A 25,320-nucleotide genomic window follows, 5' to 3' on the forward strand; every position below is an offset into this window, starting at 1 on the left:
GTGAATGAATAGTGAATGATTAGAATTAATTGTATTGCTGACTATATAAGCGAGCTCACAGTAACCATTCCAAGCAAAGCCATTCCATGCCAAACCGATATAGTGGTTCTCAGATTTTCGTGAAAAATGGTATATTTGTTCTTTATTGCAAACAATAAGACCTGTATATTTCTGTTTTTTCGTTAGAGTGACCATTTCCGTTTTAGGGTGGTCCGAAAAATTATTTTTTTTCACTTTTTTCCTAGATGACTTTTTTCAAACAGATACAATCAATAATCACGAAAACCAAATTCTTTTTTTCGTAAATATTATCCAAATAAATCCAGCGCATTGGTTTTAATTTGATATATCGATCATCTAAACGGGTCTAGTAGTTCAAAAGTGATGAATTTTCGAAAATAGGAAAAGGAGGAAAAAATGATATTCCGAACTATCGGTTAACTTTGAAAAACCATAACTTAAAAAAGAAAAATAACACATCTCTGATTTTGAGATATATAAAAATACTCAGCTTTTTCGAAGAAATATAAAACAATATAGCGCCCTTGGTCCCGAGACCGGGTTTCATGGTTTCATGGTTTCAAACAATTATAATCAATAATAACGGAAACAAAATTCAAATTTTCTGCAACTGAAGTATTTTTACTAAAAAGAAGAGGGGATTGACTTTAATTTGATATATCTATACTTAGAATCGGTCAAGTAGTTCAAAAGTTTTGAATTTTTGAAAAAAGTCATTTTAGGAAGAAAAGTGAAAAAAAGTGATTTTTCGGTTCACCCTAAAACGGAAATGGTCACCCCAACGAAAAAATAAAAAAATACCGTTCTTATTGTTTGCGATGCAGAACAAATCTGCCACTTTTCACGAAAATCTGAGAACCACTATATCGGTTTGGCATGGAATGGCTGAGTTATAATACTATTTTTCGTGACAAAAATTGTAATTTCACTATTTTGCTAATCATTGTTATCCCAAAATGTCGAAATATACAGGAGAAAAAGAGTATACCACGTTTCTCAACAAAATTATATAAATCGAGTCATTGTTCACTAACTATCCACAAAGGGTCACTTGACCCGCTGTGGTAGGAATAGGTATACATGAAACATCGGTAGGTTTAGTGTTAAAGTTTGAAAAATAAAACTCAAAGTTGACGTAAAAGACTATGTTGAGCGGGAAAATAGGGTAAGCGATACGGATCACCATTAGCTAAACCCAAATGTCGATCATCTAAATCGGTTCAGTGGTTCAAAAGTTATGAATTTTGAAAAAAGAGATTTTTGGGAAAAAGTGGAAGAAATGATTTTTCCGAAAATATTCAATTGTCATGTTTCGTTGGAGTATTGTTGGTTGAATTATGTGTGATATTTTTATGGGATCCCCTCCCCCTTCCATAGAAGAGAGGGGTGTCATACCATCATAGGAACATTTATTGCACTGTAAAATTCTCACATTCCAATTTTTGTTCCGTTTGATTGATTAGTTCTTGAGCATGCAGAAATTTGTGTTTCATTTGTATGGCAGTATATAAATAATAAACATATGATTTTTTATGCTTTTTGAAGTGAACTTGCGAAATAGGTTTTTTACATTCATATTCATATTCTTCCAGTGTTTCAATTTAGAGTTTTTGTTTGTTTTTTGTTTGCCACTTTTATTTGTTGTAGTGTCGTAAATGTCTCTACACTAATTTTTATATTCTTCCAATTTTCCAAGTCTTGATTTTTAAATGTTTAAGCTTATCAGTTAATTTGCTATTCGTTTATAATTCATTGGTTTATCCATTCATTTGCAATTTTGAAAATTTCTTTGTTATGTACCTTTTTCATAGGTTTTTAATTTTTTTTGTAATTATAGTAATTCTTTAAAGATTTCTAATTTTTAATTTTAAGGATAAAGGATTTCATATTCAGTTTCTGAATTTTTCATTTATTTTTAGTTTGTGAGTTTTTGAACCATCAGTTTTTATTCTTTCTATTTTTTTCATTTTTTGCTATTCATTTTCTGTTTGTAGTTTTTGTTTTGTATTTCCTCATGTTAGCTTCCACAAGTTTTAGATCTTTTTCTTGCTTCTTCGGTGGCACAAACATTCCTAGAGGAACTTTACCACCTCATCGTAGTATTACTTGCGCCATTTTTATTAGCAGTTAGTCTAGATTTTCTATGCCAAATAATACGCCTTGAATGTTCTCTTAGTGGCAAGCACTCGTAGGAAATTTCTGTGACGAAAAATGCTTCGGCCAGAACGAGAATCGAACACGAACCCCCGGAATGATAGGTGTGACGCTAACCATTCCGTCACGGGAGCACCAGTTTGTTTCTTTAGGTTCTTCAAATTTTTAGCTGTTTTGTTACAGAGCTTTCCTATTTCTGTTCTTTGACGTTTCCATTTATCTTAACACTTCATTTATTTGCCGGTTTATTGCCTTATTAGTTTATTAGTTCATTCTTTCGTTTTTTTTTCGTCTGGCTGATTTTAAGTTCTCTGAAATTCTTCGGAGAGTTCATAAATTATCAATCATCTATATTTGAATTTTCGAAGTTTTAAGGGGGTATTCTAGCGTAGAGACACGGATTTCGGACGTTTTTTTTTTCGAGCTCCGTAAAAATAAAACAAAGAGTATTTTTACTATTCAGTATATCATTATTTGTTCATCTATCTTCCAACAATAAAACAAAAATTGAACGGAGAAAAAATATACATAACTAGAATTGTTACAAGCTGATGAAGTGAGGAGGTTAAAAAAGTTGTGTCATGGCGTACACGATTCCTGCCCTTCTGGTTACCTGAAACAAAAAACAAATCTAAATTAGTAAAGATGCCGCTATCGCAAGAACCTCGGAAAAGTTATTTTTTTTCAACTAGCAATAATCGCACCTCGGTAAAACCTCATTGGTTACGATATCGCCACTGCGCAAAGCTTGCCTCGGAAAAGTCAAAAGCATCTTTTTTTGACAAAATGGCGACCGTTTGAAAAACAAAATGCGGTTTAAAACGTTTTTTCTCACGTTACACGTTTTTTTTTAAATAGTAAATTTAAAAAATATATTTTTTTCGAGGTTCATGCGATAGAGAGGTGCATACAGATTGTATTCATATAAATTCTACACGGATCGGTTCAGTAGAACTTGAGATATCGTGTACGCCAGTTTGAAAAAGACTAGTTTCGAGAAAATACGTTTGAAGTTCATTGTTATGGCCGTACCAGTTTAGACACCGCATCACTAAAATGGCTCTAACTCGGTAAATAATGGGCTTTGCGATAAGTCCTTTCTAGGGTATATTCTTGAATGCCTAAACTACAGAAATATGTAGGAAAAAAAATTGTTTTTGTTTTTCAAATTTCTAGACTACTTATACTGCCTTAATGCTAGTTTTCTGTTATAGTAGTCTATTTCTGTATGTTTTAATGTTAGTTGCAACGGTTTAGATATGATTCCTTTAGATTTCCTATACCTTTTTTTATTATTCACAGTTTTCCCTTTTCCAGATCAAGCGTTTTCTAATTTTCTACTCATCCCTACAATCGTTTATTATTTTATTGGTTGATTAGTTTAGTAGATCAATCATTCGATCTTTCGGTGTGGGGTTTCCAGGTTTTTAGCATTTCTAGGAGAAAGATTAAAATTTATAGATTACATTAATTGCTGTTGTTCATTTTCTTCAGTTTTATTGTCGAATGTTATTTTTTTTAAACATGAATTATAAAACATTGGTTCGACAACTCGCAAGCAGATCGGACAAGTTTTTAATCGATCCAACAAAGGTGTTTTTTTCACATCGAATAATAGTGTTCTTTTTCACCGGTTGTGCTTGCGAGTGGAGCGAAGTTTAAAGTGGTGCGCGCTGAGGATCCAAATCAGACACATTCATCACACACGCCACACAGCCGCGGCAAGTAGAAATTTATTTTTCTTTTGTTTCCCTATCATTCCTTATACCTTCTGTGCACGATTTACACCATTGTTCAACTTTGTGTTAACCAAATCGGCAAACGTTGGCATTAGGGGTGATCATTATTTTTTATATACCGTTGAACTTTTATTGGAATTTTTTTTTTCATTTTATCATTTTATTTAACATAAAATAAATTGAATTTAATATTCGCATCATAACCTTACAAAAAATATTTTTTTCACTTATTTATTTATTTTGATTATCATTATATTCTGTTCATATCGAACAGTTGACCGATTTTTTTTTTATATGGCTGAGGGCGGGAAGGATCCCCCATCGACGCCATTGAATATTTCCGATACCGATCCTCCTCCTGAAGAGCAGGAAGATGAAGCAGAAATTGAGGAAGAAACTTCTGTATATGAAGTTGGAAGTTCCGAAGATGAGGACATTGAAGAAAAACAGGATTTTCGTCCAAAAGAATACCATGAAGGCTCCAAAGGCCCATTCATTGTATACTTGAGACGAAAATCTAAACCTCTCAGTGTCATTCGTATCTCGAAGGAACTTACTCAGAAGTTTTCTGCAGTTACCGAGATTACACGGATGGGGCCAGACAAACTACGAGTTGTCGTCTCAAGCAGGACCCAAGCGAACGAAATCACGCGCTGCGACCTCTTTGCGATTGAGTATCGCGTATACGTGCCCTGTTGCAATGTCGAAATAGACGGCGTAATAACCGAAAAGGGTTTGACTCGAAAAGAGATTATCGATGGTGTCGGTCGCTTCAAGAACTCTTCACTAAAAACTGTGAAGATTCTTGCATGCGATCGACTGAAATCTGTGTCACAAAAAAATGACAAAAGGGTTCTCAATCGGACAAACTCTTTTCGTGTGACTTTTGAGGGTTCCGCCCTTCCAAACTATGTTGCAATAGGTGCACTTCGTTTACCTGTTCGGTTGTTTGTACCCCGGGTAATGAAATGCAACAAATGTATGCAACTCGGTCACACGGCCGCCTATTGTTGCAATAAAAAACGTTGCGCAGATTGTGGAGAGAGCCATGATGAGAATCCTTGCGCGAAAGAGCACAAGTGTCTTCATTGCGGCGGGACTCCTCATGATATTATTCAATGCCCGGTGTACAAACAACGAGGGGAAAAAATCAAGCGTTCCTTAAAGGAACGTTCCAAGCGGACTTATGCAGAAATGCTTAAGAGTTCCGTTCCAACGACTCAGGACAATCCCTACTCCATTCTGCAGAACGACGAGCCTGTTGCTGACGCTCCCAATGCAGGAAGTTCCGGTACATCGCAGGGTGCCGTCAGGAAAAGAAAAATTACTTCTTTTCCTTCACTCCCCAGAAAGACGACCGAAACTTCCCAAGTTGGAATGAAAACTCGAATTGAACGTGCTGAGAATAGACCGAAGCAAGTACCTCCTGGTTTAAGCTGTTCTTCCACGCACCAGGGGTCCTCAGCACTTCCCGGAGCAGCACCCACCCGGTCTGTTCCATTTTCGCGGTCGAGGCAACAGCCACAATCTGGTTTGCTTGCGCTTTCTGACCTGGTGGACAACATTTTGAATGCTCTAAATATAAATGACCCTCTTAAAAGCATAGTATTATGTTTGCTTCCGATTGTGAGAACATTTTTGAAAGAAAAATGTGGTTTTTTAGCAGCGTTCATTTCCCTCGATGCCTGATTCAGTGCAAGAGGTCAAGGATTTGACCACTGTAATACAGTGGAATTGCAGAAGCATCATCCCTAAACTAGATCAATTTAAATTTTTAGTTCATAGTTCTAACTGTGATGTATTTTCCCTCTGTGAAACATGGCTTTCTTCAGCCGACGAGCTGAATTTCCACGATTTCAACATTATTCGCCTCGATCGAAATGACTCGTTTGGTGGCGTACTATTGGGGATCAAAAAATGTCACTCCTTCTATAGAGTCACTCTCCCATCGATGACAGGCATTGAAGTTGTTGCTTGCCAGACACAAATCAATGGCAAAGACTTCTGCATTGCCTCGATATATATTCCTCCAAGAACCATGGTCGGCCGCCATCAGTTTTTTGATATCATCGCGGCATTGCCGGAGCCGCGGCTAATCTTAGGTGACCTCAACTCCCATGGAACAGCATGGGGGTCACACTATGATGACAGCCGTGCCACGTTGATTTATGATCTGTGCGACAACTTCAACATGACAGTTTTAAATACAGGGGAAGCAACTAGGATACCCAACCCTCCTGCACGGGCAAGTATGCTAGACATATCACTTTGCTCTTCTTCATTATCCCTGGATTGCACGTGGAAGGTAATCCAAGATCCCCACGGTAGTGACCACCTACCAATAATTTTATCGATCGCCAATGAATCAGGTTCTCGTGAGTCAGTCGATATTGCGTATGACCTCACGAAAAATATTGACTGGAGAAAATTTGCAGAAATAATATCTGAAGCACTTGTTTCAATGCATGAACTTCCTCCACTCGAAGAGTATAACTTTATATCGAGTTTGATTTACGAAAGCGCACTTCAAGCTCAAAAGAAACGTGTTCCTGCTACCACTTTCCGACGTCGTCCTCCATCACTTTGGTGGGACAAGGAGTGTTGAAAGGTCTACCTTGAAAAATCATCCGCTTTCAAAAAATTCAGGAAAACTGGATTAGTGGAATGGTTTCGAAAGTACCAAGCTCTAGAAGCCAAACTAAAAGGTCTGATTAAAGCAAAAAAGCGTGGATATTGGCGGAAGTTCGTCAATGGTTTGTCAAGGGAGACAGCTATGAGCACTCTTTGGAATACGGCTAGGAGAATGCGTGGCCGGAACCATACAAATGAAAGTGAGGAATACTCTGACCGTTGGATTTTCAAATTTGCAAGAAAGGTTTGTCCCGATTCCGTTCCTGCACAAAACGTCGTACGCGACATTCCGCTCCAATGCGATTATGAGAATTTTTCGATGGTAGAATTCTCAATTGCCCTCCTCTCATGTAACAATTCAGCTCCGGGGTCGGACAAGATTAAATTCAACTTGTTGAAGAATCTTCCCGACTTGGCGAAACAGCGTTTGCTGAACTTGTTCAACAAGTTTCTGGAGCTTAATATAGTCCCGCATGACTGGAGACAAGTGAGAGTGATAGCCATACGAAAACCCAACAAGCCGGCTTGCGGTCACAATTCGTATAGGCCGATTGCAATGTTATCCTGTATTCGTAAATTGTTGGAGAAAATGATTCTACTTCGTTTGGACAAGTGGGTTGAAACGAACAATTTGCTGTCAAATACGCAGTTTGGCTTCCGCCGAGGTAAAGGGACGAACGATTGTCTCGCGCTGCTATCTTCTGAAATCCAAATCGCATTTGCTCGCAAAGAACAAATGGCTTCCGTTTTTCTCGATATCAAAGGGGCATTTGATTCAGTTTCCATGGAAATTCTCTCAGAGAAACTTCATAATCGTGGACTTTCACCAATTCTGAATTATTTCCTGTACAATTTACTCTCAGAAAAGCACATGTTTTTCAATCATGGCAGCTTGAAATCTTCTCGATACAGTTTTATGGGCCTACCGCAAGGCTCCTGCCTAAGCCCCCTCTTGTACAGTTTTTACGTCAATGATATAGATGATTGTCTAACTAGAGATTGCACGTTGAGACAACTTGCAGACGATGGAGTTATTTCCATCACGGGTACTAATCCCGCCGTTCTGCAAAAATCCTTGCAAGATACCCTGAACAACCTGTTCACGTGAGCTCTCAAGCTGGGTATCGAATTCTCTACGGAGAAAACTGAAATGGTCGTTTTTTCTAGGAAGCACGAACCCGCCCAATTCCAGCTTCACCTATCCGGCAAAGCGATCAGGCACTCGATGTTTTTCAAATACCTTGGAGTATATTTTGACTCTAAATGTACCTGGGGAATACACATTGCGTATTTGAAACAGAAATGCCAGCAAAGAATCAATTTTCTCCTAACAATAACCGGAACATGGTGGGGCGCCCATCCAGGATACCTCATTCAGTTGTACAAAACAACGATATTATCAGTGTTGGAATATGGCAGTTTTTGCTTCCGATCAGCTGCCAGAATTCATATTCTCAAGCTGGAGAGAATACAATATCGTTGCTTGCGTATAGCAATGGGGTGTTTGCATTCGACACATACGATGAGTCTCGAAGTCTTGGCAGGAGTACCCCCGCTTACTCTTCGATTCACAGAATTATCCTACAGATTTCTCATCCGTTGCAAGATCATGAATCCATTGGTGATTGATAACTTCGAAAATCTACTCCAACTGACTCCTCAGTCAAGTTTTATGTCTTTGTACCATGATTTCCTTACCCATGAAGTGCACCCTTCACCGGGCATCTCCAACCAATTTTGCTTCCCATACTTTTGCAATTCCTCTGTCAATTTTGATCTGTCCATGCGACAAAAAATCCATGGAATCCCAGATCATCTACGCTCCGATTCTATTCCGCCGATATTTTCGGCAGAATATGGGAAAGTTAGATCTGATAAAATGTTCTTTACTGACGGTTCATTCATAAACGGGTCCACTGGCTTCGGCATCTTCAATGAAAATTCCAGTGCCTCTTTCAAACTCAAAGATCCTTGTTCCGTGTATGTCGCTGAACTGGGTGCGATATATTACGCATTAGGGATCATTGAAACATTGCCCATCGACCACTATTTTATTTTTTCAGACAGTCTCAGCTCAATAGAGGCAATCCGCTCAATGAAAGTTGATAAACGCTCATCTTATTTCCTAACAAGAATAAGACAACTATTGAGTGTTTTGGTCGAAAAATTATTCAAGATTACCTTAGCATGGGTTCCCTCTCATTGCTCGATTCCGGGGAATGAGAAAGCGGAGCTAGCTAAGGTGGGCGCTTTAGAAGGCACACTTTTTGAAAGGCAAATTGCTTATAATGAATTTTTCCACATTCCTCGTCAGTATACGCTCGTAAGTTGGCAGCGCATGTGGAGTGAAGATGAGTTCGGTCGTTGGTTACACACGATTATCCCTAAGGTTTCGACGAAAGCTTGGTTTAAGGGATTGAATGTCGGTCGTGATTTCATTCGCGTGATATCTCGGCTTATGTCCAATCACTACAACCTAAACGCGCATCTCTATCGCATTGGGCTCGCAGCAAACAATCTTTGTGATTGTGGCGATGGCTACCACGACATCGAGCATGTTGTTTGGTCGAGTATCCGGTTCCATGCTGCTCGCTCTCAGCTCTCTAGAGCACTGAGAGCAAAAGGCAGACAATCGGATATCCCCGTCCGGGATATCTTAGGTAGCCGGGATCCTGATCTTCTGCTTCATCTATACCTGTTCCTCAGAAACGACGATGTCAACGTTTAATGATGTTTCCTTCGTTGTGCCCCCGTTTCATATCCCTCCTATCCGATCTATAAACTTTTACTTAGTCGCGGCAATACATACACACACTCTTTACAGATACACGGGCCAAAGATTGTGCAGTCCACTGATCATTCAACAAGAGCCAAAGGTTGTACCGCTCATGACAACTCTACACGAACTGATGATTGCGCCGGCTAGTGACCATTCTATCCTGGATTCCTCGAGTCGAGAAAGACGCACCACGCTAGATATGGGGTACAGACTAGGGAGCGTTGCTGATTAATGGTCAGCTGCATCCCAATAGGAAGTAGCCCGTGTCGGGCACACGTATAGAGCATCGAAGACTGCAACATACCAATTATGAGAACACTTGTAATACTAACCTCGAGCCAACCGCGAGTAATCGGTTACATATTACTAACATAGTTATAAGGCAAACATTGTCGAAATATTGAACTCCCGGCCCCGTCAGGTTGACGCCATATGAGCCTTAATAAAAATATATATTTTGGATAAAAAAAATAAATAAAACAAAATATAAAACAAAAAATAGAAATCCGTGTGCTCACTGCGAACAGCATCACATCATCGCAGAAGAGCAGAAAGGATGCAGGAAAAATACGCATGGCTGCAAAGACCAGGCCATCATCGACGCAGCCATAGTCGGCCAGGCGGTATATAACCAGCGGAACCTAAGTATGGCCTACATCGATTACAGGAAGGCTTATGACTCCATACCTCACTCGTTTCTCGTCCGGGTATTGGAGCTCTACAAAATTGATCCCGTCGTCGTTAGGTTCCTGCAGCATGCGATGAGGCAGTGGAGTACGTCTCTGCACCTCAGTGATGGGGAAAATGTGTTGCAGTCTAGAACGCTGCAGATAAAGAGGGGGATATTCCAAGGCGACTCTTTCAGCCCGCTTTGGTTTTGTCTGGCACTGAACCCCCTCAGTAGGACGCTCAATAGAAACGGTCATGGCTATAAAATAAGGTATGGCGACGGCCACGAAGAAGTGACCCATACCTTCTACATGGATGATCTCAAGGTCTACGCTGATTCACGTCAGCGTCTAGGTGTAGCTATCCGGGTTGTCGAAGACATAAGCAGGGACATCTGCATGGAGTTCGGCCTTGACAAGTGCCGCTGTGTCCATATGCTGAAAGGGCAGCTTACCGAATCCGGAGGTTACGAGGTCTATGACAGCGAGTTCATAAGAGACATGGTTCGTGGCGAATCCTATAAATATCTTGGATTCCGACAGCTCACCGAGATTCGCCACTCCGACATCAAGACGGAGCTGCGAGACAAGTTCTTGAGTCGAGTGAACTGTGTCCTACGGACTTTCCTCAACGCGGGGAACAAGGTACGCGCGATCAACACATTCGCGGTTCCCCTGCTGACCTTCAGTTTTGGTGTAGTCAAATGGAGCAAAACTGACCTAGAGGACCTTGAGAGGAGGATGAGGAAAGCATTTAAAGAGGCCGGAATGCACCATCCTCAATCGGCACTGGAGAGAGTTTCACTGCCACGCAAAGAAGGGGGACTTGGAATAGTCGACATATCTGCACTGTGTGTTGCCCAGGTACGACAATTGCGCGAGTACTTCGCAGAACGCGCCAACCAAAACGCGCTATACCGGGCTGTCTGCGCCGCCGACAGAGGATACAGCGCTCTGCACTTGGCGCAAGCGGAGTACCAACTCAACTGCAATCTGCAGACAGTGGAGGAGAAGATTGCAGCTTGGAAGCAGAAGGCAGTGCATGGTGCCCACCCCCATCAACTGGATCGGCCACACGTCGACAAGGCCGCATCTAATCTGTGGCTAACGCGTGGTGAACTCTCTTCAGTAGTAGAAGCCGACATGATAGCCATCCAGGACAGGATAATGCCGACGAGAAACTGCAGGCGGTACGTCTGGCATCAAGACGTTGATGACATTTGCCGGATGTGCCATCAACCAGGTGAAAACATAGAACACATTATGGGAGGCTGTCCCGTTTTGGCCAACGCAGCCTACACCGAGCGCCACAACAACGTGGCCCGTATTGTTCATCGACAACTGGCGCTCCAATGTGCTCTACTGGAAGACAACGTACCAAACTACCGGTACCTGCCTGCACCTGTCCTGGAAAATGACCGTTTCAAGCTGTACTGGGATCGCACTGTTCTGACCGACCTCTCGATCCACCACAACCGGCCAGATATAATGGTTTACGACAAGAGCGACCGCAAAGTCACCATCATCGATGTCGCTATTCCACTGAACCAGAATCTGGAGGAGACCCACGGTCGCAAAATCTGCAAGTACCGACCATTGGCCGTGGAGCTCAAGGAACTGTGGGGGCTAAGGGAGGTCCCAAGAATTGTTCCAGTCGTTCTCTCTGGAACTGGAATTGTCCCGAAGACACTTCTGGAAGCGCTAAAGGTGTTGAATATGGAGAAGGAATTGGCCGGCATCCAAAAGTCGGTCATCCTTAGCACCTGCGCGATTGTCCGACAATTTCTCGGTCAGGACTGAAACAGCACGAGCATGCAGATACGTGCATTCCGCAGAGCCTAGTCCCCCTTTGGCATTCAGAAGCCCGGGGGCAGGTGAAAATTCTGGCTAGGTTCGCCTAGTTAAGAAGTGAGATATGTCTGCCGAAAAAGACGGAGACGGAGGCGGATGAAGTTATACAAATATGTATGTTTTGAAAACAGAACTCTCAACGTTACATAAAGAATTTCAATTATAAAAAGAATAGTAACAAGAATAAGAATAAGAATAGTACGAATAACAAGAATAATAATGAAAATGAGAATAATAAAATAATATGAAGAATAAGAAGTATAGGTAGAGTAAGAGAAATGAAAAGAATAAGCATAATTAACATAATAAGAATAATAGGAATGATAAAACTGTAAGGAAAATAAGGAATACTTTTTATAAAAACTTATTTGAACTGAAACTGTTAAAACTGTTAAACTCAGAGCGAACAGAATTAGTTTTGCAGATGATGTTAATCTTCCGACCACTGTTCAGTTATCTTCATCTTCAAACGAAAAGTCCAAGCGATACCATGTGGATAAAAAGGTACACTTGGCTGGGTGGATCGCATTCGCTAGGGATGTTCGAAGTTATTTTCAACGCAAACAAAAACAATAAGAAGAATAAGAATAGTAACAAGAATAAGATGAATAAAAATAAAAATAAGAATAATAAGAATAGCAGGCAGATTAGGAATAGTAAGAATGATAGGAAGAACAAGAATAAGAAGAAGAATGAGAAGAAATAGGAAAATGAGAATAATAAGAGCAATAAGAATAATAAGTTTTATATTTTGTTTTATAATTCATGTTTAAAAAAAATAACATTCGACAATAAAACTGAAGAAAATGAACAACAGGAATTAATGTAATCTATAAATTTTATGTGCACCCGTGGCCGAGTGGTTAGCGTCCCACACTATCATGCCGGGTGTTCGGGTTCGATTCCCGTTCTGGTTGGGGGATTTTTCGTCAAAGAAAATTCTTCCGGCTTGCACTGTGGTCACGCGTATTCTAGAGCTTGCCACTTTAGAGTACATTCAAGGCGTATTATTCGGCATAGAAATCTCAACCAAGTATTGATGAACGACGCTAGTTAATGAATACGTTGAGACGGCAAAAGTTCCACAGGGAACGTTAACGCCATTCAAGAAGAAGAAGAAGAAGAAGAAGAAGAAGAAGAAGAAGAAGAATAAGAAGAAAATAACGCATGAGAAGAATGAGAAGTAACTTAATAAGAGCCTTTTGTTACATGGCCTAATATTCTTCAAACCGAGACCCATAACCAAGAAAAGAATCGGTTCAAATTTTCGAATTATAGTATATTATAATAAATAAATTGTGAATTGTAGATATTGTGAAACAGTAATGTAAAGAAATTAAATTGCCAAGTAAAGAATCACCAGGGAGAAAAGGAACGAAAGGAAAAGAAAAAGGGTGTGTTCAAAATAAAAAAAAACTATTTTGGATGAACCCAAGTTCCCCGGATCTGTTGTTATCTGGACAAATATTGTTTATAAATTAAGTTGCTCTCAAATAAAATTTTATTTTTTAAAGAATTTTCAAATTGCAAATCCAGGCTAAATAGTCACACATCCGGCAATTTAGTGTTAATAGAAATCCTGTTTGCAGGATTCAATCCACTGTATGTTTCAGGAAATTATGTTGACGTGTCAACACGCACGGTTCTACGGAGCACGACGGGAAAGGATGCAAAAATCACTTTCGAGGACTCTCCGTTTGACTGAAGCTGTTAGTTAGCGAACAACTAAGTGTGCAAATAAAAAAAAGTTCATAAATTCAATCGTGTGAACATTTAATAAGGAAACACTACCTAGAACACATAAATCACATATAATGACACCCGGACGGACATTTAGAGTTTTCCCAGGCCCGTGCGTCATTTCCAACAACACGGAAATGAACTTAGTTAAACTATACCATCACTCACTTATTATATAATGTGGCTAAAATATATTTTCCATTCATTGAGGATAAAACGCTCATGACGGTGGAAAATTAATTAAAAAGTTTACCCGGCTCAAAATCTAGTGCACGCTTTCGTGCACTCATTTATAATATATCTTCCCACCGAAACTCTCATCCACATTACCGTCATCTACAATCGCTCGCCAATTCTACTTCTATGGCCGCGAAAAACAAACAAACAAACCGAATAAAAGTTTTATTTCTCCCCCCAATTGCCTCTGCCTCCGCCTCCACTCAACCACCAGCAAACCATTCAGTCCCGAGTGCTCTAGTTTCCCGACTAATTACCAGTTCTTTATTCTGCTACAACCCACCTCCACTTCCAGCCCCCACGCGGGGAGAGAGTAGGGTGGGATGAAATCACTTAGGTTCCATTACGCCCTTCGGCAGTGAACGAGCGTGGTTCTTTCCTCTGACGCAAGTGAGCCACGAAATGGAGGGGAAAACTTTGTTTGTACCTGAGAGAGCAGTCGAGGTCGGCCGAAGTCAAGGTTCTCAAGGCTTGAATGAAACGGACGAAAAGTGGATATGTTCACTTTCAGTTACACCCGTTGAAGGGAAAGGATGCGAAGGGATCCTCCATAGTAATCGATAACCACCCGTGATTATCTTTCTGCATCGAAAAGTTAATTCTATCCTATGCCGGAGTGAAACTTCGTCTTGTAATCCTAACCATCGTAGCTCATTACAGCAATTACCTTCTCTATTTTCAATTCACATCTTAATACAAACCGGAATTGAAGTCAGAACGATAGACGAGCACAAAAGCATTGTGCTTCCTTTCTCTCGCACCCCATTCCCATTCCTGCGATTCCGACTGATACAGTTATTCAATAAACCGATGAATAAAATTGATTACAGTCGCACTCTCGCCATGGGAGGCTTCCTCCCACTACCACCCACCGTTTCGTCAACGTCGTCTACCAACTACTGAGACGCTTTATCTCAAGAATCTTCGAAGGATTTTCCGAGCGCAAAAAATGTGCCGCCTCTCGTCCCCACCGGGATGCTACACGAGGAGAGGTACACAACAGAGGGAGGAGTTGAAGAAGCAATTGCAACAATAAATCTTATTTCGAATAATATACATTAGAGTAAGCCTCTGGGCATCCTGCTGAAGCACACCTCCAATCCCCAGCGTTCCCAGTGCTCTATAAAACCATGCCGACAAGAGTCTCGGTATCAATTTGCGTACCGAACGAGTGCTGTGCTGCGATTTGACATCGGCGGCACGAGCGAACCCTGGCTCTGGAGGTGAAAAACTGAAACAATCACAACGGGATTCAATCAACGAGTGAAAGTAAAAGGCAAATAAAGAAGCATTTGTGTTAACTTCCAGCAGTACTCTCCCGGCCCAGACAGCAGCGCCCAGTGTCACCCGGGTCTTGTCACCGTTGGATCCCGGATGGGAAGATGGGAACCACTCGGCGCATACAATATCCTCACATGTGTGCACCCACATGGAGAGCGATAGATACGGAGCTTATCAAACCCCCGGTGTCGTTCCCTTCCGGTGAAAAGTGCGAAATGAAATGCACAGAATGAAGCACCAGGAGGGAGGAGCTGCTTTTGGCACGGTTTGCATGGTTTGCTTCGGAAGCTAAGTTTACAGTGGGAGGAAAAATTGAAAGGATGCTACTTTTACAATGGGTATTGTTTTGCACCCTACGCATAGGGATACGGGTAAACAATAGCAAATGATTTCGAAGAAAACATCCATTGATTTGGCTCTATTATGGCTCAAGCCCCGTATTGATAAGTATGTAGCACAGCCCGCTGCACAGTTCACTTTTTTACTCATTTTTACTGGTTTTTTAGATTTTTTGATTGATGATTTATTCTTTTCCTCTATTTTGATTGCATTATTGTTGTTATAGGTTGAGCACGAAAAAATCCGGACCCATTCAAAACGCTGCCATGAGAGCATTTTTGCGTAATGTTTTTCAAAATTTCACTAAATCAAACTAAGAGTGTCACAGTATCAGAATCACAGTATGGGTTTGTTCACAAAATATGTTAACGTTTTATGCCAAGCGTTCGAAAAATCGTCCAGCAACTTTGATAATTCGTCATGGCTTCGGAAACCAACCATATGGTAAGGTTCTGGCATCAAATGATAGCTTAGTCATCTTAGTCTACCTTAGCCACCTTAGCTACCACTTACTATCAATTTCATCCAATTTTGTAAAACTTTATTGGGCAATAAATTCGGTTTAAAGCAACTATGTACGGAAAGTACATAACCTCACAAATCCTAACAAAAAAAAAAAAAAAAAACGAAACCTTATAAAATAAATTTGTGAAATATGTGAACTTTTCTACAGCATTACTTTGATAAGAGATCACACATTGTGATGTAGGAAATAAACCATTGGATTGAACTTTCTACACGCGATGTTTGGCGATTTTTCGATTTTATGTCATTTCCCAGAAAACGGAAGAACGGAAATGAAAAAAATCACGATGGTTGGGGTTTCTGTAACGTCAATAATCGAATGGCTTTTGTTAAAATAATATTTTTTACAGCTTGGTCGTTAATGGGTTAAGCGTAGTGTTTACATCTTGGTTTCATCGAAGCAAGCGCGTCGTGATTCGACCCTGCATGTCCGAAACGCAAATCCCGTTTGCGTTTCACCTTTATCGTTTGGCGTATTTTATATTTTCATATTTCTCCCAGTGCCGATATTCGACGCACGCTTGAACACTGCTGAGTCAAGTAATCACAAAACTGTTTGTGAGTTATGTTTTGCACGAAATCTCATCTCTTCTATCGCCACCCAGCGTAACCCATTTTCCTTTCGTGTAGAGTAGTTCGGGGCAAAGGTGCGCACCTATTCAATTCAATTCTTTGTTTTTAAGAGGCTTTAAACTTTGCTGTTCATTCGCCTCTAAGTGCGCACCTAACTGTGGTCGTCCAATAACTCTTGAAATAAAAGCAAATAAAATTCAATTTGCTTACCAAATTGTAACTATATATATATTACCTTCGAAACGTAGTACAATAATTATTCGAGTTTTGTTTGTAGTTGGACAAAAACCTATTTTAATCCAAAATGACAAATGTGTACATTTGCCCCATAGTGGGGGCAAAAGTGCGCACTTATTGAATTGTACTTCTGAAGTATCTTGTAACAAAAATAAATGCTTTATCATTACCACGTGGAAATTTTTGGAAGGGAGGAGACTGACAATATAAGAAATTTGAAAATGTCCAACATTTGAAACAGAATTGTTTTTATTAACAAACTAGCTGACTCGACGAGCATCGTCCCACCCACAATTGATATACTGATATAAATCATTTCGAACACTCAAGTTCTCACAGAATTTATTTTTATGTGCGTAATCTCTACTCGCGATATATAATTTCTTTTTTGACATATAAACCTGATGCCGACTAAGATGCATCAATCCTCATACTGACTGCTCAATCCGTCCGTTGCTCGGTCTTTGAGTTAAATCGAGGGAATCCTGATACTGACTCTTTGAATCCGTTGCTTCGTTTTTGAGTTAAATGGTGAGGAACGGACACCAAATCATTTTTTATTTATATAGATCAGGTTTATAAATACATAGTTACCTTTACTTGATTTATATGAACCTCATTGTTGAAAAAAAAACAATATTTATTTGAAGTTCATTGTGAAAACATAAACATAAACAAAACATAACGATTATTGAATGGTGAAAATAAAAACATTTTTCATTTTAATTTCATTTTGCATTATTTTTAAGCAATTGTTTATTGTTTCTCCTCTTATTGGATTTCGGTTCTGAAGATTCCGACGCTTTTCATTGGAGCGCTGTTGCTTCGATGCGATGTCTCCTCATGAAGCTAGAAGCCCAATCTTTTCCTGCCAGTTTTGCAACTTGGTTGAATTCGTGGTGGAGGTTGTTGGCTTCCGCAAAATCAAACGCCAGACGATGGTAATCTTTGAGAGTAATTCCATAGAAAGCTTTGTCCAGTGCTCTGCAGTGGTCCGTCGGATCCTCAGACTGCTCACTCCTAAATACTTGTCTGAACCCCTCTAGATGCTTGCTGGCACATCCCAGCAGAAGTAGAAATGTCAATAAAAGAAGATTCAAATCATAAATCACTTTCTGATATGAGCTTCTTCCTCAGAGCTGATTCAGAAATACCGAGGTCTGCAACAATCCGACGCTTCAAGACTCCCTCCCGAAGCCTCTGTTGGGCCATTTTAGCATTTCTATAGTGCATTTATTCAAATTAGTTTTCTTCTTGTGGGTCCCGTTAAAATTTTTTTTGAATACATTTTATAAATTTTTTTTGAGAGCAAAACGCTGGTGCGATCTTTTGCCCCACATCCACTGCGCACCTATGCCCCTCAACCAATTTTTGAACTAATTGAATTTTTAAAAAAAGCTCTTGATTTTTTCCCCAAAAACGAAAACGCACTATCATCTACTATAGAATGGAGGTATCCTTGAAAATGTAGTTTCGAACTTTCCAGTAATTTTAGGAATGTAAATTGTCATCCCCAAAAATGAAAAAATTAGATCGAAACATCGTAGAACTCTTTTTACCTCATAACTTTCTGCCACTTTCATGAAATGTATCTTGTTTATAAGTGTGAGCTGCTGGGGTAATAAGGTATCAAACGAATACACTGTTGTCAAATTTTTATGCTCGTTTGCTTCAAAAAGGCCAATGCGCACTTTTGCCCCGTGCGCAGCTTTGCTCCGTACTACTCTATTGTTTGGATCGATTGATGTGATATGCTAATATTGCGTTGCGCTATAGATTTTATGAGGAGGCACCAGGATTGTGCTATGCAGGTGGCAAAGTCAAAATATCGCTTGCTTTTAAACGACGTTAAAGGGTGTGTCACATCAAATTGCATCACGGAAAAAACGCTGTAGAAATTTAATTTTTAGGAATTATATCTTCAGCTTTCGCTTATAATCAGATAAGAGTGTATAGATCACGTTGGCCATGCTTCACTGTCAATTTTTCGTAAATTTGGAAAAATGTCGTCGAACGAAAAAGAGCGTCGTGAATTAATCCTGTGCACTCATTTCGAGAATCCGGAGTTGTCACATCGGGACATCGGTAAGATGCTGGGAATCGTCCAATCCACGGTCAGCAGAGTACTAAAACGATACTTCGAGAACCTAACCATCGACCGGAAGGTGAAGAACGGCAAAAATGGATGCTCCGTCAGTGAAAAAGATCACAAGCGCGTAGTTAAGCAGTTCCGAGAAATTCGGTCCGGGATGTCGTCAATAAGCTGAATTTGTCAAGTTCATTCGTCCAGCGGACCAAGCAGCGGGAGGGCCTGCGTACATACAAGGTTCAGAAGGCTTCTAACCGCGACGAAAGGCAAAACATGGTGGGGAAGACGCGAGCCCGGAAGCGCCGAGCCTGTTGTTCTTCTCCGCAGAGGACAAATTCAGCGTTCTGGAGGAGATTCGCAAGCAGAAACTATCCAAGTTTGCCAAAAAGTACATGGTGTGGCAAGCGATCTGCTCTTGCGGAAAGCGGAGCGCCCCCTTCGTGATGACACGGTAAACGGGCAGGTTTACCTTAACGAGTGCCTACAGAAGCGCTTACTACCACTATTGAAGCAGCACGAGGGCCCGACCATCTTCTGGCCGGATCTCGTTTCGTGCCACTATTCAAAGGATGTGTTGGAGTGGTACGAAGCCAACGGGGTCACCTTCGTGCCAAAGGAAATGAACCCGCCCAACGCGCCGGAGCTTCGCCCAATAGAGAAATATTGGGCGATTATGAAGCAGGCCCTCAGGAAGAACCCAAAAGTTGTCAAATCGGAGGCGGACTTCAAGAGAAAATGGATTTCTGTTAAAAAAAAACTACAACCTGACGTTGTACAGAACCTTATGGACGGGGTAAAGAGGAAGGTGCGAGCATACGGGCTTGGGCTCGAAGTATGAATAAAAAGAAAATGCCAAAAGTTGTTTAATAGTTTTTATTTTACTGTCTAAAATTTTCAAAAGGATCGGTCTACTGGGCGAATTTCTACAGCGTTTTTTCCGTGATGCAATTTGATGTGACACACCCTTTATTCTGTAGATATGGTAACCCTGGCTGCGATCTGATAAGACGTTCTCTCGTGCGGAACAGCCTAACCTGAGCGTCTGCTCATTGTCATTGAATCTTAGGTGAAAATGGCTTTTGTGGTCAGCCTCCTGGTATTTTTTTTTTGCACAGCCACAAAGAGATATTTCCGGAAGATTTAAGTTCACCTTCATGGATATATTTACTCAGCAGTTCATGATTTAATGAGGTATTTGCTTGTGTAGAGCGAAAATCATAGTTTTTGTCACAAACAAAAAGGTGGACTCGCAGTTGTAAGAAGAAAAGGAAGCAGCTCATAGAAGAAAAGGAAGCAGCTCATCAACTCTACACGCAGCAAAATCTTCCAAACTGTCTATCCAGGTTTGATTATCGTTGTGCTGGCTCATCATGTTTCTTTTTGTGATAAACTCATGTGCTTTCTAATTCTATCAACATTATTCAAGAAGTTCCAATCGTTTATGTGCAATGTTTAGCTAGTGAACCAGTGACATTTTCGACGACAGATTGGCCAGTGTGATGCATCTTTGACATCAATTTTAACGATACGGGATCGATAAAACAAAAATTGGCGTAATGACTGTTACAGTAGCAGGACCATAAACACTATTGACATTTTCATTTGCTTGGCTTGCGTTTTCCTTTTTATTGAAGAGAAACTGTAAAATGTAGTGATTCATTCTGCTTATGTCCAGCTTTGGTGCGCACGCAAACAAAACTGTGTTTTGTACGAATCTTTATTGTACTAACCACTTATCGCAAGCGAGATACAGATTACTTTAGAGGAGATATAATATCACTAAATTATTAAGCCCCTTCTTTAAGCAAAGATTACATAACGGTAAAGCGTAACAGTTCCATCGGCACTTAGCACAATCGAAAGACACATGTTGGAAATCATTCACTTTTAGTTTGCCCATCGCTGCCAAAAATACTTCCACATCGGTGTTGATCAAAAACGTTTTTACAAGGGTCTCAGGGAGCAGCAAATAAACTCAGGCAATCAATCCCGGCCCAAACCAACTGCGGATCGATAATTCCCCGGCAAAATATTGGAAACACTACTAGCGGCTGAACGAGCCGAGTTGGTTTGATCCCCTATTTTTCCACAACAAACATAAGAGGACTCTCAAGATGAAATATGTTTCCTTTCGCCATCGTCTGGATGAATGCTGGAGCCGCTCGGTACAAAGCCAGTTCTGTGGGGGCGCGCTGCGTTAGATATTCATGATAACAGCAAAAATATTTATAGAAAAGGAACCACTTCCTCACTACACTCACACACAGAGCGATCGTTTCTCACCAAGCCCCCCTCCCCCGCGTCTTGTTTCACTCGTGTAAAGGGAAATGAAAACATAATCATTTTTTTCCCTGAGTCCTTTGGATGCGCACAGAAGGAGGATAAATGCAGGCAAAAAAATAAGAAAGGATGGATGAGACCAGAAACCACTCCTGATCCGGATCTGGGTCTAATGGTTTGAGGAATCTGTGCGACGATGACAGCGACGGGAAGCAGCGAAACAGTGGGAGAAAGAGCGAGGAGAGTTTCGAGTGCAAGAAAGATGATTCCGGTTCTACTCCACGAGCTAAAGACGCTTTTTTGTCTGTTTGTCTTCTAACGGATATAGCAGTAGGTATAGCTATGTAAAATCAAGCGAAGAATATGCTCGCTCGGGATTCAGCATGTGTACGCAAATTACCTTACTCATTGCTAGACCCACCCGCGAGGATTTGGCAGTTTAAAAGGCGAAAATGGATTTCTGGCTAAGGATCAGCTAGGTAATGCATTAAGGGAATGATTTTTTCCCTCGTCTATGATTTGCGTAACATTTTTTTTGTAAGTCCCCGGAAAGTACAACGGAATCGCTGCTTACCTGCAGCTCGAGTTCGGGATCAGATAAGGGTCGCTGTCCCATAAAGGGCCAATGTCTATTATAATTCTCATAATTTGCCGTTGATTTTCAGTATCTGTCTTTCTGATTCAAGGATAAAGTAACAAAATCAAAAAGGCAGAATATGACCATTGATCCGAATACGAAATATTGGTTCGAGTTCAAAGTGGAATTGACACTAGCAAATTTCACATACAGAGCGCGCTCCGTGTGTTATTATTATGCGTTGGGTGGCCGACAGTAGATAGCATACGAGTGTATTTGATGAATATTTATTAAACTTGTGCGCTTCTTCCAACAATGGAACAAGAAAGCCAGCTTCCAGATGATGAATGGATGAATATTCATAGTTATTTTGTGGTTGGGTAACTTTGGTGGTTTTTGTACCGTTTGACATTTCGCTGGCTAGATTCCGTTGTTATATTCATTAGGGCGGCAGCGCAAGTTTGGAATTCTTGCGGGAAGCCGGAATTATTTTACTGGTGAATGAATTCAGTGATCATTTTTCATTTGTATACACACACTAGGCTGAGTTTCCGGTCCTCAAAAGGTCAGCCATGAAAATGAAAGGCCGAACGTAAATGGATTGCAAAGATAAGTAATATGGAATGGGTGGATATAAACAGAGAGCGCCGAATTTTGGTTACATCATTGAGAGGAACATAGCCCTTTCTGTATCTCTTGAAATTGATCTGCTCTAATGAAATCTTCAAGTTCAATTACACTTTCTTCGTCATTTTTGAGATTTATCGAAAAATTATTTCATTACATTGGATGTGTTAATATGCCTTCGCTCCTTCCAATAGATTTGAATATTAATAGGGGAACTGAGGGTGAGATAGACGTGTGGTTTATCTCCACAGTGAACTGTTGTATTTCATTTTTACATCGATTCAATCATATTTGATTTATTGTCCGTTTTACCCACAACAACGAAAAATCAACAAAATTATATGAATCGGTCTGTTTCAATGTCAGTGGAAAATTAAAGAAGACTGTTAACCTCTCGTTAGCTGGATCGAGACTGTGTATTTAATATTTGCGAATGGCTCATTTAAACCCAATAAGTTGAAGAAGGCGGAGCTTACATTGCACAATGGTCCAGGAGATGCATTTAAGTGGAAATTAGCATTTGGAGCTCGACAGTTATTCTCTAGACAAAAACGGTCTCAGACAAAGTTGTTACATATGATAGAGCGCTCATTTTGATGTTATCAAAAATAGGGTGACCAAAATTGTCGACGAAATAAAAAATATAACTTTCTTATCTTTAGAGTTTCTCTATCTCTTAAAATAATCGATATAGCGCCTTTTTTCTATGTTACGTTAGGGTTACCATGAAAAAAAAAATTTTTTTCGCTCTAACTTTTTTCAAACTATTTCAAATTCTACATGCAAACTGTCTTCGACAGACTTTTAGAGCTTACTTAGACAAACATTTTCCGATGCCGAACTTTTCGATATCTCAACTTCACTCAAAGTTATTGATATTTCGTCCCAAAAAAATACGCTCTCTTTAATTGTTTGTCATAATTTCTGGGGCAAACGTAAACAAAGTTTATTGACGGCATTTAAAAGAGCATAATTTACTCTACATGATGTGTGATTTTCAAAACTATGTTATTTTTTGTGTTTGAGTAAATTAAAATTGAAATCATGAATTTTTGGGTAAAAACCCATCAATAACTTTGAGTAGGATTAAGATATAGACAATTTCTGCATCGCGAAATGTTGGTATCGATAAGCTCCAAAAGTCGTGCGAAGACAGTTTCGATATAGAATTTGAAATATAAAAGTTAAAGCAGAAATAACACGTTTTTTTCATGGTCACCCTAATGCAACTTAGAAAAAAGCGCTAAATCGATTATTATAAAAGATAGAAAAAACCTTCATTCTATAAAGTTGTTTAATATAACTGGGGCTACAACATTGCTAAACTATGTTTATCTCTATCCATAAAGATAAGAAAGTTGGATTATTCATTTCATCCACAATTTTGGTTACCCTATTTTTGATAACATAAAAATGAGCGCTCTATCATATGTAACAACTTTTTCTAAGACAGTTTTTGTCTAAACAATAAATAACTCCCACAAAGTTGTTTTTAGCGCAGTTTTTTTCATGGTGACCCTAACGTAACTTAGGAAAAAAAGGCGCTATATCGGCTATTTCAAGAGATAGAGAAAAACTTTGTTCTACAAAGATGTCTCAAATAATTGGAGCTACAATATTGTCGAACTATGTGTACCTCTAACTATAAAGATAAGAAAGTCAGATTTTTTATTTCATCGAAAATTTTGGTCACCCTATTTCTGACAACATAAAAACGAGCGCTCTATCATGAGTAACAACTTTGTCTAAGACAGTTTTTGTCTAGAGAATAACTGTCAAGCTCTAAATGATAATTTCCACTTAAATGCATCTTTTGGACCATTGAATCTCATTCCATAGTGCCTGTAGAACGAACTCCGATTTGATTATCGAGCAAAGCTGTTGACGCGTACCAGATTCGCAAATAGTACCTCGCTTCGACATTTATTGCTTGTTATAAACAGTATGGAAGGCACAGAAATGCAGGATCCTCTTTCTTCTGGATCTTTTTTTTTCTGGATTTTTTTCTTCTGGAATTACTTTCTTCTAGATCTTTTTATTCTGGATCTTCTTTTTTATCTTCTTTTTTCGACTCTTCTTTTTCTGAATCTGAATTTTTCTTCTTTTTCTGGATCTTTTTTTCTGAATGTTTTTTTCTTCTAGATCTTATTTTTCCTAGATCTTCTTTCTTCTGAATTTTTTTTCTTCTGGATCTTCTTCCTTCTGGATCTTCTTTTCTCTTGATCTTTCTTCTGGATCTTCTTATTTCTAAACCCTTTTTCTTCTGGGTCCTCTTTCTTCTGGATTTTCTTCCTTATGGATCTTCTTTCTTCTAGACCTTTTTTTTCTGGATCTTGTTTTTTTATCTTTTTTTTCCGAATCTTATTTTTTGGGTCTTTTTTATCTAAATATTTTTTCTTCTGGATCTTCTTTTTCCTAGATCTTCTTTCTTCTGGATCTTCTTTTCTCTTGATCTTTCTTATAGATCCTCTTTTTTTCTGGATCCTTTTTCTTCTGGATCCTCTTTCTCCTGGATCCTTTTTCATCTGGATCTTCTTTCTTCTGGATATTCTTCTTCAATGGCACTAACGTTCCTAGAGGAACTTCGCCGTCTCAACGTAGTATTACTTGCGTCATTTTTATTAGTACTTAGTTCAGATTTCTATGCCAAATAACACGCCTTGAATGCATTCTGAGTGGCAAGCTCTAGAATACGCGTGATCACAGTGCAAGTCGGAGGAAATTTCTTTGACGAAAAATTCCCCCGACCAGAACGGGAATCGAACCCGAACACCCGGCATGTTAGTTATGACGCTAACCACTCGGCCAAGGGAGCACCCCTTCTTCTGGATATTCTTTCTTCTGAATTTTCTTTCTTCTGGTTTTTTTAATCATCTTTGTTGTACCTTTTTTTTTTCTTTTTTTTGATATTATTTTTTCTGAATTTTTATCTTCTGGTTCCTCTTTCTTCTTTATCTTTTTCTTTTGGATCT

The 25,320-nt window shown here is 39.7% G+C and overlaps 1 protein-coding gene and 1 non-coding gene across 4 annotated transcripts in view; one reads left to right on the top strand and one right to left on the bottom strand.

The window, feature by feature from the left end:
- The window catches only part of LOC129779694 (high affinity cGMP-specific 3',5'-cyclic phosphodiesterase 9A), a 446,325-nt gene that overhangs the window by 149,527 nt on the left and 271,478 nt on the right, over positions 1 to 25,320 (top strand). The window lies entirely within an intron of this gene.
- LOC129780677 (U4 spliceosomal RNA) lies at positions 2,784 to 2,924 on the bottom strand. The gene has a single exon (XR_008744000.1). It is a non-coding gene; the product is annotated as a U4 spliceosomal RNA (small nuclear RNA).

This window comes from Toxorhynchites rutilus, chromosome 3, assembly GCF_029784135.1.
Source record: "Toxorhynchites rutilus septentrionalis strain SRP chromosome 3, ASM2978413v1, whole genome shotgun sequence".
Classification (NCBI taxonomy): Eukaryota; Metazoa; Arthropoda; class Insecta; order Diptera; family Culicidae; genus Toxorhynchites; species Toxorhynchites rutilus.